This window comes from Odontomachus brunneus, unplaced genomic scaffold, assembly GCF_010583005.1.
Source record: "Odontomachus brunneus isolate Ranch 3 - 2012 unplaced genomic scaffold, Obru_v1 Obru_scaffold_093, whole genome shotgun sequence".
NCBI classification, from domain to species: domain Eukaryota; kingdom Metazoa; phylum Arthropoda; class Insecta; order Hymenoptera; family Formicidae; genus Odontomachus; species Odontomachus brunneus.
The window spans coordinates 494,231-503,682 of NW_022639543.1; the positions used below are offsets into that span (position 1 = coordinate 494,231).

Consider the following 9,452-nt stretch of genomic DNA (forward strand, 5'->3'; position numbering starts at 1 on the left):
GATGAACTTCTGCTACACTTTTTTTCAAATCAAAATAGTGCAAAAGCACATGTCGAAAAAACACTTTATCGCGTTCCATTTTTCACAAAGCAAAAGAAATTGTTGTTTAGGAAAATAATTGTGTATGCTGACTGAATGTTATCGAGAAATGTCGAAATTAATCACAAACTACCTGTTTCGTTAGTAATGACTACTAGAACTGTTTGCATTTCCATCTAACATTTGCGGGCGGAAACTAAGTTAAGGTCCTAATAAGATCGGCGATATATCGATCACCTTCGTTATAAATGTTTGAATGAAAATAAAACGTACATAAAATTGTACATTTTCACACAATAGTACTCTTTATATACAAAATGCTCAAAAAGTAGAGTTTTTGAATAGGGAAATTCCACTTAATTTGAGTCAACTTAACCCAACGATCATATTTGAAACAAAAGAGATTATCTTTATAAATTATGTTGTAGTAACTATCACAGAGTAAATGCAACAAAAATTAGCTATAACCTATAACATTTCTTATAACTAAAGAGATATTGCAACAAATTCTAAAACTAACGAATCAATAAAAATAGAGACAAGAAAAATTTACTGATCGCGCCCAACTTTCAAAAAATGTTTGTAAATACCACATATTTAATTATAAGCCATTTCGCACACTCAATTAACATGATATACAAGCAATCTATTCTATAAAGAAGAATATGCTCTTCAATTTATTTCATTTATTGATGAGATATAAATTTTGTGACAATTGACCCGTGTGACTTCCAAATCCAGTCTCTCCTAGATATATGTATATATAATATATATGACTTTCCAACTTCCACCAAGCAACGTAAAAATGCGGTAAACACGAATTTTATAGATCAGTAAGAAAAATACACTTTTATAATTTAACGTGCCGGCACTTTCTAGTTAAAAGAGCTAAGAAAGACGTCCCTTCTGAGACCTGCTCTTCAAGATACGTCCGTTGCTAATCCGTAGTTTTCGCCGGGAAAAGTAACCTTTCTCGGAACGTATCCTTTCCTTGCGTATTTCCCTCGAAAGAACAAAAGTAAAACAATAAAGGCAAATATGAAGCGGCTACGCAGTTATGACTAGACTGCGAGCGAGTCGACTTCCGGTGTTTCCCGCGATGTATGTACCGCATCCGCGGGAATGCATGCGACGGTGTGCATCCGGTATCCGACCGCTTGTCGTCGGGTATTCGCGTGGGACGGGAGCGCGGAGTTCGGCAAGAGGACGAACGCGGAATGGGGGAGAAGGACGACAGCGGACGGGGCCACGTTCCCTGGAATCACTGAAGTGCTGGGGAATCGCTCTTCGGGGTTAGTCTCGTCGTCGACGTGGACGAGGTTTCCGGGGGTTAGAGAAGCTTGGGACGGCACGAGGGATGAGCGGCAGCCGAGGGCGCGTGCCACTCTGATTGTAGCGGCCATACTGGGACACTGGAGGCACATACCGACGATTCTTGACCTCATGCGACGTGCCTAGACACCCCGCGAATACTTATGATCCCTCGAGGTCGAGAGGCGGCCGGACGGATCCCTCCTCTGAAAATCTCTGCCGGACTTATTTTTCGTCCTCGCTACGCCTCGGGTTACGAGCGAGGAAATCTCGCGCTGAATTTTATTTTCGGCTCTGCCGATCTATTTTTCTATCTGACGGTCGGCTCGGTCTCGGCGAAGCCGACGACTTTCTGCAAACTAATTATCGCTCGCGTGTCGAGTTATACTTCGCTTTTACCCACTTGAAATCCGAATTCTACGATTCGATGCAAACTACTTGAGATTTACATTATTTCTGTTTTATAAATAGAGAAACGAAACAGAGCAGAGCAGAGAACTCGTTTTCGTATTTATAGTTTTGCGTGTAATTGTCAAAATGTTTAATCGTGCATACATTAAGTAGTTGCGACAAATAATACCAATATTTTTTGGGCTTATATCATTTTTGGTTAAAAATACAAGAGCAATCATGGCGTCATTGTTTCGCTAATGTATATTCTCTCTCAATATCCGTTATATATCCGTATATAATATATTGTTTTATTTTGTATTGTATTCAATATGTTTATTTATTATATTATTTTCAACGATTATCAATAAGTACGATATGAAAAAACTTTTTGAATATAAGGATGCATTATAAGCATAATACTACAAGTATATCGTCAGAGCTATTTGACATTATTAATATCTATATAATCGTTAAAGTCAAGCAACTCAGATTGTGGTCACTAAAAAGGATGGGTGCCGCATGATGGGATGATGGAGCATTTAAATCAATCACGGGAGAAGAGAGCATACACAATGAAATAATAAGAAGGACAGGCTTTCAGTAATGTGAAAAAAGGAATGTCAAGTTTCTTAAGATTATTTAAACAGAATTATCGAACTATCTTAAAAAAAAATTAGAAAATTAAGTGAAACAATTATCTTCTTTAAAACAAGTTATTTCTTTACTAAACAATAAAATTACTTGAAAATTCAAACGTATTTGTTGAAATTAAAGCTTCATTTGTATTATTTTAATAGACTAATCTTTTTGAATTTGATAAAGTTTATTAAATCTAAAAAAACGGATTTTTCGAATCTTTTTGAATTTGATAAAGTTTATTAAATCTAAAAAAAACGGGTTTTTCGTACATCAACAAGAACCAACCACATTTTATTATTTTCTTTTAACGACAAGATAACATAATTCACTTTCTTTCGAAACCAATCATCCCATGGTTAAATACGCTTATAGGATATCTTACATAGAGATCCGGTTGAAATACGGTTGAAATACGTAACGATTCATTTTCACCAGAACGCGCGAACGAACGCTTGCTACCGCAAATCCTTGTCGAAGGTAACACGTTTGAACGGCAATCGTGCAACTGTCTCGTCTCATTCGCTCCCGATCCTCTCGCAGCGGATATCCTCGCGAAATCTCACTCGATTTAGGTGTATCGGCATTTCGGGGTATCGCGATTAATCGCGACGAAGTGAGAATAAGGAGCGGGAGGGAGGGCGCGCGCTGCCTGAGCGACTGCCGATATCATTTCGGGATTCTCCGCGAGGATACACTCGACTTCCGGTGTGCTGCTCTCCGACGACGACGACGACGACGGAATCGGGAGCGATTTCGCAGCCCGCCGCGTTGAACGTAAGGCCGCGACTTAACGGAATTAACGACAGGCTACGCGCCGGCAGGGACGCTTTGAGGACGGCCGCCGCGAGCAGTCGGGGCGGCGACGGGCGGCTCGGGGGTGGATTTTGATAACATGTGACTTTATCTAGAATTCTCCGGCGCGCAGGTAGTCTGTTTACTTAAGATAATGGCGAGGCGGAGTGCCTGGGCGTGGATGGAAGCCTGGCGGAGCGGAGGCAAAGGGATATTTCACCAGGCAATGTTGAGTCTCCGCGAGCGAGCACGGGGTAAGACCGAGGGCGCGGAGGGATGCGCAGAGTGTGGGCAGAGGGGACGAAAGGGGATGAAGTTGAAGGTTGGCGCGGAGAAGAGATGGAGAGAGCGGCACACGCTCGAGGTGGCGAAGAGGCGCAAGGGTAAGGGTGCGCCGGATAGAAGGGAGGTCGGCGAGGGGACGGGGGTGACGGCGAGATTCTCTCTCGGCGAGGCTACAAGAACTTCATTTTCCGAGCCATTACGCCCCGTACCACTGCGACCGTCCTGGAAACCCCTTTACCCCCTTAAATTAATTTATATCGAAATTTTAAATGACACTCATCGGCCCGAGCAATAAATAACGTCGCCGCGACCGCCTGCAGGGTTGCAACCTCCTGTCCCCTTGCCTGTTCCCGTACGCTCGCCGTGTCCCTCTTTGTCGCTTTTTCAACGAACCACCGTCACGCCCGTAGATCCTTCTGTCTACGAAATTCGCTGGCGAAATAGCGTGAAGATGTATCGCGAAAAATCCTAGTCGCGACGCTTGTAACCAGTATCAGCCAACCGTGAGCATAATTTACGCGCGAAACAGCGGAAAGCGAATCGCATCAGTCGGCACGCCGCATTGCTATTCATCTTTTCTCATAACGAAGTATTTACGATCATTTAATTTCTCAAAAAGAAAACAGATTGTGATACATAAAAAAAAAAAATATGATAATAGACTGAAAAATATATTGACGAAATCGATCAGTTGAGAAGCCGATCTCTCAGAGGTCGACAGATTGACAGGTCGCATTTCAAAATTCTTTACTTCACATTTTTTTGCTTCATTTTATGAATCACAATTGCAAATACGTGTATTGCAAGCATATTGCACATTTGCATTACGTTGCACATGGTTAGATAAGCGTGCTAGATATCTCATGCAAAACCCAAATAGAATTTTTAATGATTTATAATTTAAAATGATTGATAGAAAAAATATATTATTAATATGGAATTTATATAAATTATTCATATATGCGAAGGTGGTCCAGAAAATAAAGACCGCGTATAACTCAGTTATAAGTATAGCAGTAAAATCTCGCTGATTAGATCAACTAACAGTAACGATATCCTTATTAATATTCTCATTATTGATTTTGTAAATACAGATATTGTCATTGCATATAACGTGCATGAAAGCCGTTAATCCTGTCGTCATAAACGCAGAATTTGGGTTTGGTATGATATATATTACGATTTTGTTTATTACACATTTTGCAGTAATATTTAACTTCCACTGATCAAAATCAGTGAGAAATAAGCAGTAAAGTGGAAGTGTTTTTACTGAGAAAATTAGTGAAGATTCAATGGTTATTAGTGAATTAGTCCTTCCATTGATTCTATTGGAAACGTTTTTATTGATTCATTTTAAAAAAGTACGCCTGCAATATTATTTAATTCTAAATGTCGCGATACGTGCTGCATTTACAACTATTTGGTATGATATATATTACGATTTTGTTTATTACACATTTTGCAGTAATATTTAACTTCCACTGATCAAAATTAGTGAGAAATAAGCAGTAAAGTGGAAGTGTTTTTACTGAGAAAATTAGTGAAGATTCAATGATTATTAGTGAATTAGTCCTTCCATTGATTCTATTGGAAACGTTTTTATTGATTCATTTTAAAAAAGTACGCCTGCAATATTATTTAATTCTAAATGTCGCGATACGTGCTGCATTTACAACTAATTGTCATGTTATTTTGATCATCTGACCGTCAATGTTCTCGTCGAAATCGTTAGAACGCGTGATATTTTCGAGAACCGCGAGTGAAGTATAGTAGAGTGCTCGCTCGGGCGTGCAGAAAATCGGCGATAACTCCGGTACTTTGCAGCGAACGCTGACACGGCGACGTATTATAATGGGCCCCTTTTATAATAATCGTCGTGACGTTTTGCAGAATTGGTTCTTTCACCATGCTAGGGGCGCCGTTACGCGCGCTTTAGCAGCTCGGTTTCCGGCTCGCCTAGTTTTGTCAACGCGAAAATTCGTCGCCTGCGAAACCACAACTAGAGTCGTTATTCCTAACATGAGATCATACGCGACGATTTCTCGCGGAAAAGCCATTCAACTCGCGGGTTATTCCGAGAAGAAATAGTAGAGTGGATTTTTACGCTGCCTTTCATGGCGTGTGGTTGAGGAGATCGTTATTGCATGAAAGAAAGACTCTGGAAATATGGAAATAAAGATCGCCGTTCGAAATGCTTTTCCTAAGGAAATAAAAATAAAATCAACTAATAATTATGAAAAATAGGATAATCCTTCTCGTGATACGCAACTTTCAAATCAGTTTGCGTCTACAGTGAGAGATGCGATGTGCAAATATTGTAATAATAAATATTGTAATAAATATTAATAATAACTTTGAATTGATCAACTAGAAAATAATATTATAATAACAGGTTATATTGCATCGCAGCTCTCGGCATTTCGCGTAACTATATTATGCGATCGTTGATTTTATGGTATAATTTGCATTCATGGACAAAAATACTGCACGAGATTTGCATAATGCCGTTAAACTTGTTACAAAGTCATTTTTTCGTTGTATATTAATAATAATTTCACGGTGAAAAATATCATCTCGCCAACGATGTAATCTCATCGATTTGCATTGTCACGTTCTCTAACTATCGATTCCTCGTGGCGATTTGCAAATGTTTGAAGAGGTCCACGCGATTTTCTATCGACCGCGTTAACAATCCACTTTACTTTGGCACGATTACGTTTACCTGTCCGATGTTTGCGCATAATTATCTTCCGTCTACGGTGAAGAGTGATAAGATCGCTTTAGATGCTAGAATAATTAAGAAAGCTCTAATGACAGAAAATATTAAAGGCCCTTTGATGTTCTAAATGTCTAAAGTAATTTCGTACAATTTAGTTGTAGTTACCATCTCGATAACTCAAGTCTGTGATTTTACAAATTGTCCAGAATTTTTATCCTTCACCGGGAAGCCGAACACGAGTCGCAGACGATAATTGTATTCGTAAAAATTAGTTATTCTCAATTTATTTATTTATGACTGAAAACGAATAGTATTTTTCAAGAGATTGTTGCACTTATGCAAAATGTATTTCTGCGAAATGGCGGATTTATGTCACATAAAATATTCTAATCGCATTATGCGAAAGCTCATTCTTTCAAAGCATTCATTGACAACATGATATTTTCAGAGTCCATAATTATATCGTGCTTTTATGTCGATGAATAATGTCGAACGACGAATAATTAAAAAAAATTCAACGCTGAGCTTATTAAGTCTGATGACGTACATACAGAATGTATCTTAATACGTGAGAAACGTTTCAAGAATTAAATCAGCGTTTGAAAATAATGAAACAAGTTCATATAAATGTTCATCCGGCTTGACTTTGTCTTCGAGACATAGAGAATTTTGTGTTTTAGTATCTCACACTTGCTTACCTTTACAACAGGTGTTCAAAATTACTTCCTCGTGTCTCGATACAATCTAGTAGATGTCTGCTTATCGATCTGTTTGTTCTTTCATCACACATCCGCGTGTTTACAATCATTTATGCATACTACAAACGTTTAATGTTAAATTTATCAAAAGAAGAAGCTCAACCAGTTTATCATACTATCGATAAGTCAATACACGTGATGAGGTATGATAATTTTAAACATTTGTAAATACGCAAGTGTTATTAGTGTTTAAGCTATATGGAAAAACAGCACTTAACATATTGCAATCTTACTTTAAAAGTGACATAAGCAAAACAAATTAAGTTTCCTAGAAGAGTACAGAACATAAAAATAATACTATGTAATAATAAATAGTATGTATTAAGAATTTCTTACCGATCGTTCAGATCCTATTCTTGACTTATTGTTTCACTTTTATTCACACCACAATTAATTATTACGCTATAATCAATTATTTATACCATAATTAATTTACTATATAATGAATTCTCGACCGTGAACGAATCCTGACTACGTAGAGTCAATGTTTATCTATTAGGACAAAGTCAAGTTAACACCAAGATCGTAGCAGCCGTACGTTTGAATCGTCTATTTATTGTGTAAGCGATAGTGAAAAAGAGATCATAAAATGTTTCTTTTTGGACATAGGTATTTTTGCTATGTTCTGAAAAGGATATTTTGCGGTCCCCTCATCACTGTTGCTTTCATAATAGATATATAAATAAAACGACCAAACAATAACCTTTAGATCGATTTGATCTACTCTTCTCTACAACTGGCGCTTTGTAAAGCATATATAACTTCATTTCTTTTTCCTAATTTTAACTTTGCAATATTATCTCATAATTATGTTACTTCGTATTAATCTGCATACAATACTAGTTAAATAACTAGTTAGATAAATCACAATATTTTGAGAAAAAAATAATTGAGTTAATGAGACTTTGCTTCAATGAATAAACAAAATTCGTTCAAGCAAATGTTTAGTCAATTGAATAAATTATATAGTTGCTATGATGTAAGATAGATAGGTAGATAGATAGATAGATAGATAGATAGATAGATAGATAGATAGATAGATAGATAGATAGATAGATAGAGGGGCAACGGAGAGTGGGAGAGAGAGAAAATGAATAAGTGAGTTATCAATTCAGTGATTATGATTTGGTTGGTATATCAAGGAACTATTTTAAATAACTTATTGTTGCACTAGTGCGTAATTTGTTAAATAGACACGATATTTCTTTGAAAAGCCGCACAACTAGCCGATCTTGTCGATTCAACTACTTTTCTTTCCTTAATATAGTTTTACACACGTAATTGTTTAACTTATTATCCTTATTATTATATTATAGTAATTTATTAATATTATAGTATTGTTTTCCTTATTATAATTTTACACACGTAATTGTTTAACATAACTTATTATAGTTTTACACACTATTTACTCACGTAAATTGACTACACGCGACTCGTGTCGCGATCAGACTGCTCGCACTTTCCAAGCGTTATATAAGCATTCAACACACAAGATATGAAAATGACCTTGCATCCCGTCGTACTTTTATACATAGTCAGTGCCGTACATTCATGCGACCAGCAAGGAAACTCACAACAGTCTTCTGCTTTAATGATTTTTTTATATTTTCTAAATTTTGGAGAGTAACGTTTTCAGTTCATTTCCGAAAATTATTTTTTAAATATAATGTTAATAAATATAATTAAATTCGTCAAAAAAGTATTCTTTACTTTGATCATGACAATTTTTTAATTTTTGAAAATAATACTGGGCATAGTGGCGGTATTTACAAAATAATAAAATATTACTAAAGAGACTACAGATACAATTGGGAAGTACCTTCTCTAATTTCAATTTTTATGTTTTTATTTGATTTTTTATGTTATGATATTTATGTTTTTATGTTTTTTCAATGTTACATTTATACTAGTCGTTTTATTAATTTGTTTCTCATGCTAATTCTCGATGGAAATTTACGTTAAGACCATCGTCGATGATTTTTTATGGATTGTAGTTTTTTTTCTTGTACATTCCGTCAGTGAGATATTTGTACGATATAGATATGTCTATTATTTATCATTGCCAACAAAAAAAAAATCATCTAGATAAGAAGATTAGTGTTTTACATATGTACGCATATACGTGTTTTTTCTACATATACGTAACATGAATTATATATATTTGTTATGTTGCGCACATTGTAGAAAATGGCGTGCGTGAAGTTGGCACCTCATTTTTTAGCACCGCAAGTTTTGACATGAGTTCCATTTGCACCCACAATAGTTCTATAGTTCCTGATAGGTTATAGCAATAGTTCCGTCGAATTAATAAAAAAAATGAAGTTTTTAAAATATGAGGTGCCAACTTACCACGGCACCGCAACATTAAAAAAAAATTATTTTGATAATTTTATTTTACAGTTCTCGAAGTGCTCTATAGTTCCTGATATGTTTTAGCAAGAGTTCCGGCCTCTAACTATTTTTAAACAATTTTTAAACTTGAGTACAAGAACCGCATTACAAGAGTAAACTCTGGG

The 9,452-nt window shown here is 36.4% G+C and overlaps 1 protein-coding gene across 9 annotated transcripts in view; it reads right to left on the bottom strand.

The window, feature by feature from the left end:
• Positions 1-9,452, bottom strand: part of LOC116848344 (4-coumarate--CoA ligase 1-like) — a 56,775-nt gene that overhangs the window by 9,852 nt on the left and 37,471 nt on the right. For 4 of the 9 annotated variants that reach the window (XR_004378946.1, XM_032824315.1, XM_032824314.1 and 1 more), the window contains exon 1: positions 8,350-8,434. The exons of 2 other annotated variants lie outside the window; for them this stretch is intronic. The gene's annotated coding sequence lies outside the window, so the exon portion shown is untranslated. Of the gene's footprint in view, positions 1-6,876; positions 6,996-7,272; positions 7,429-8,349; positions 8,435-9,452 lie in introns of those variants that run through there. 3 more of the 9 variants (XM_032824308.1, XM_032824309.1, XM_032824307.1) reach the window with 3 other exon arrangements.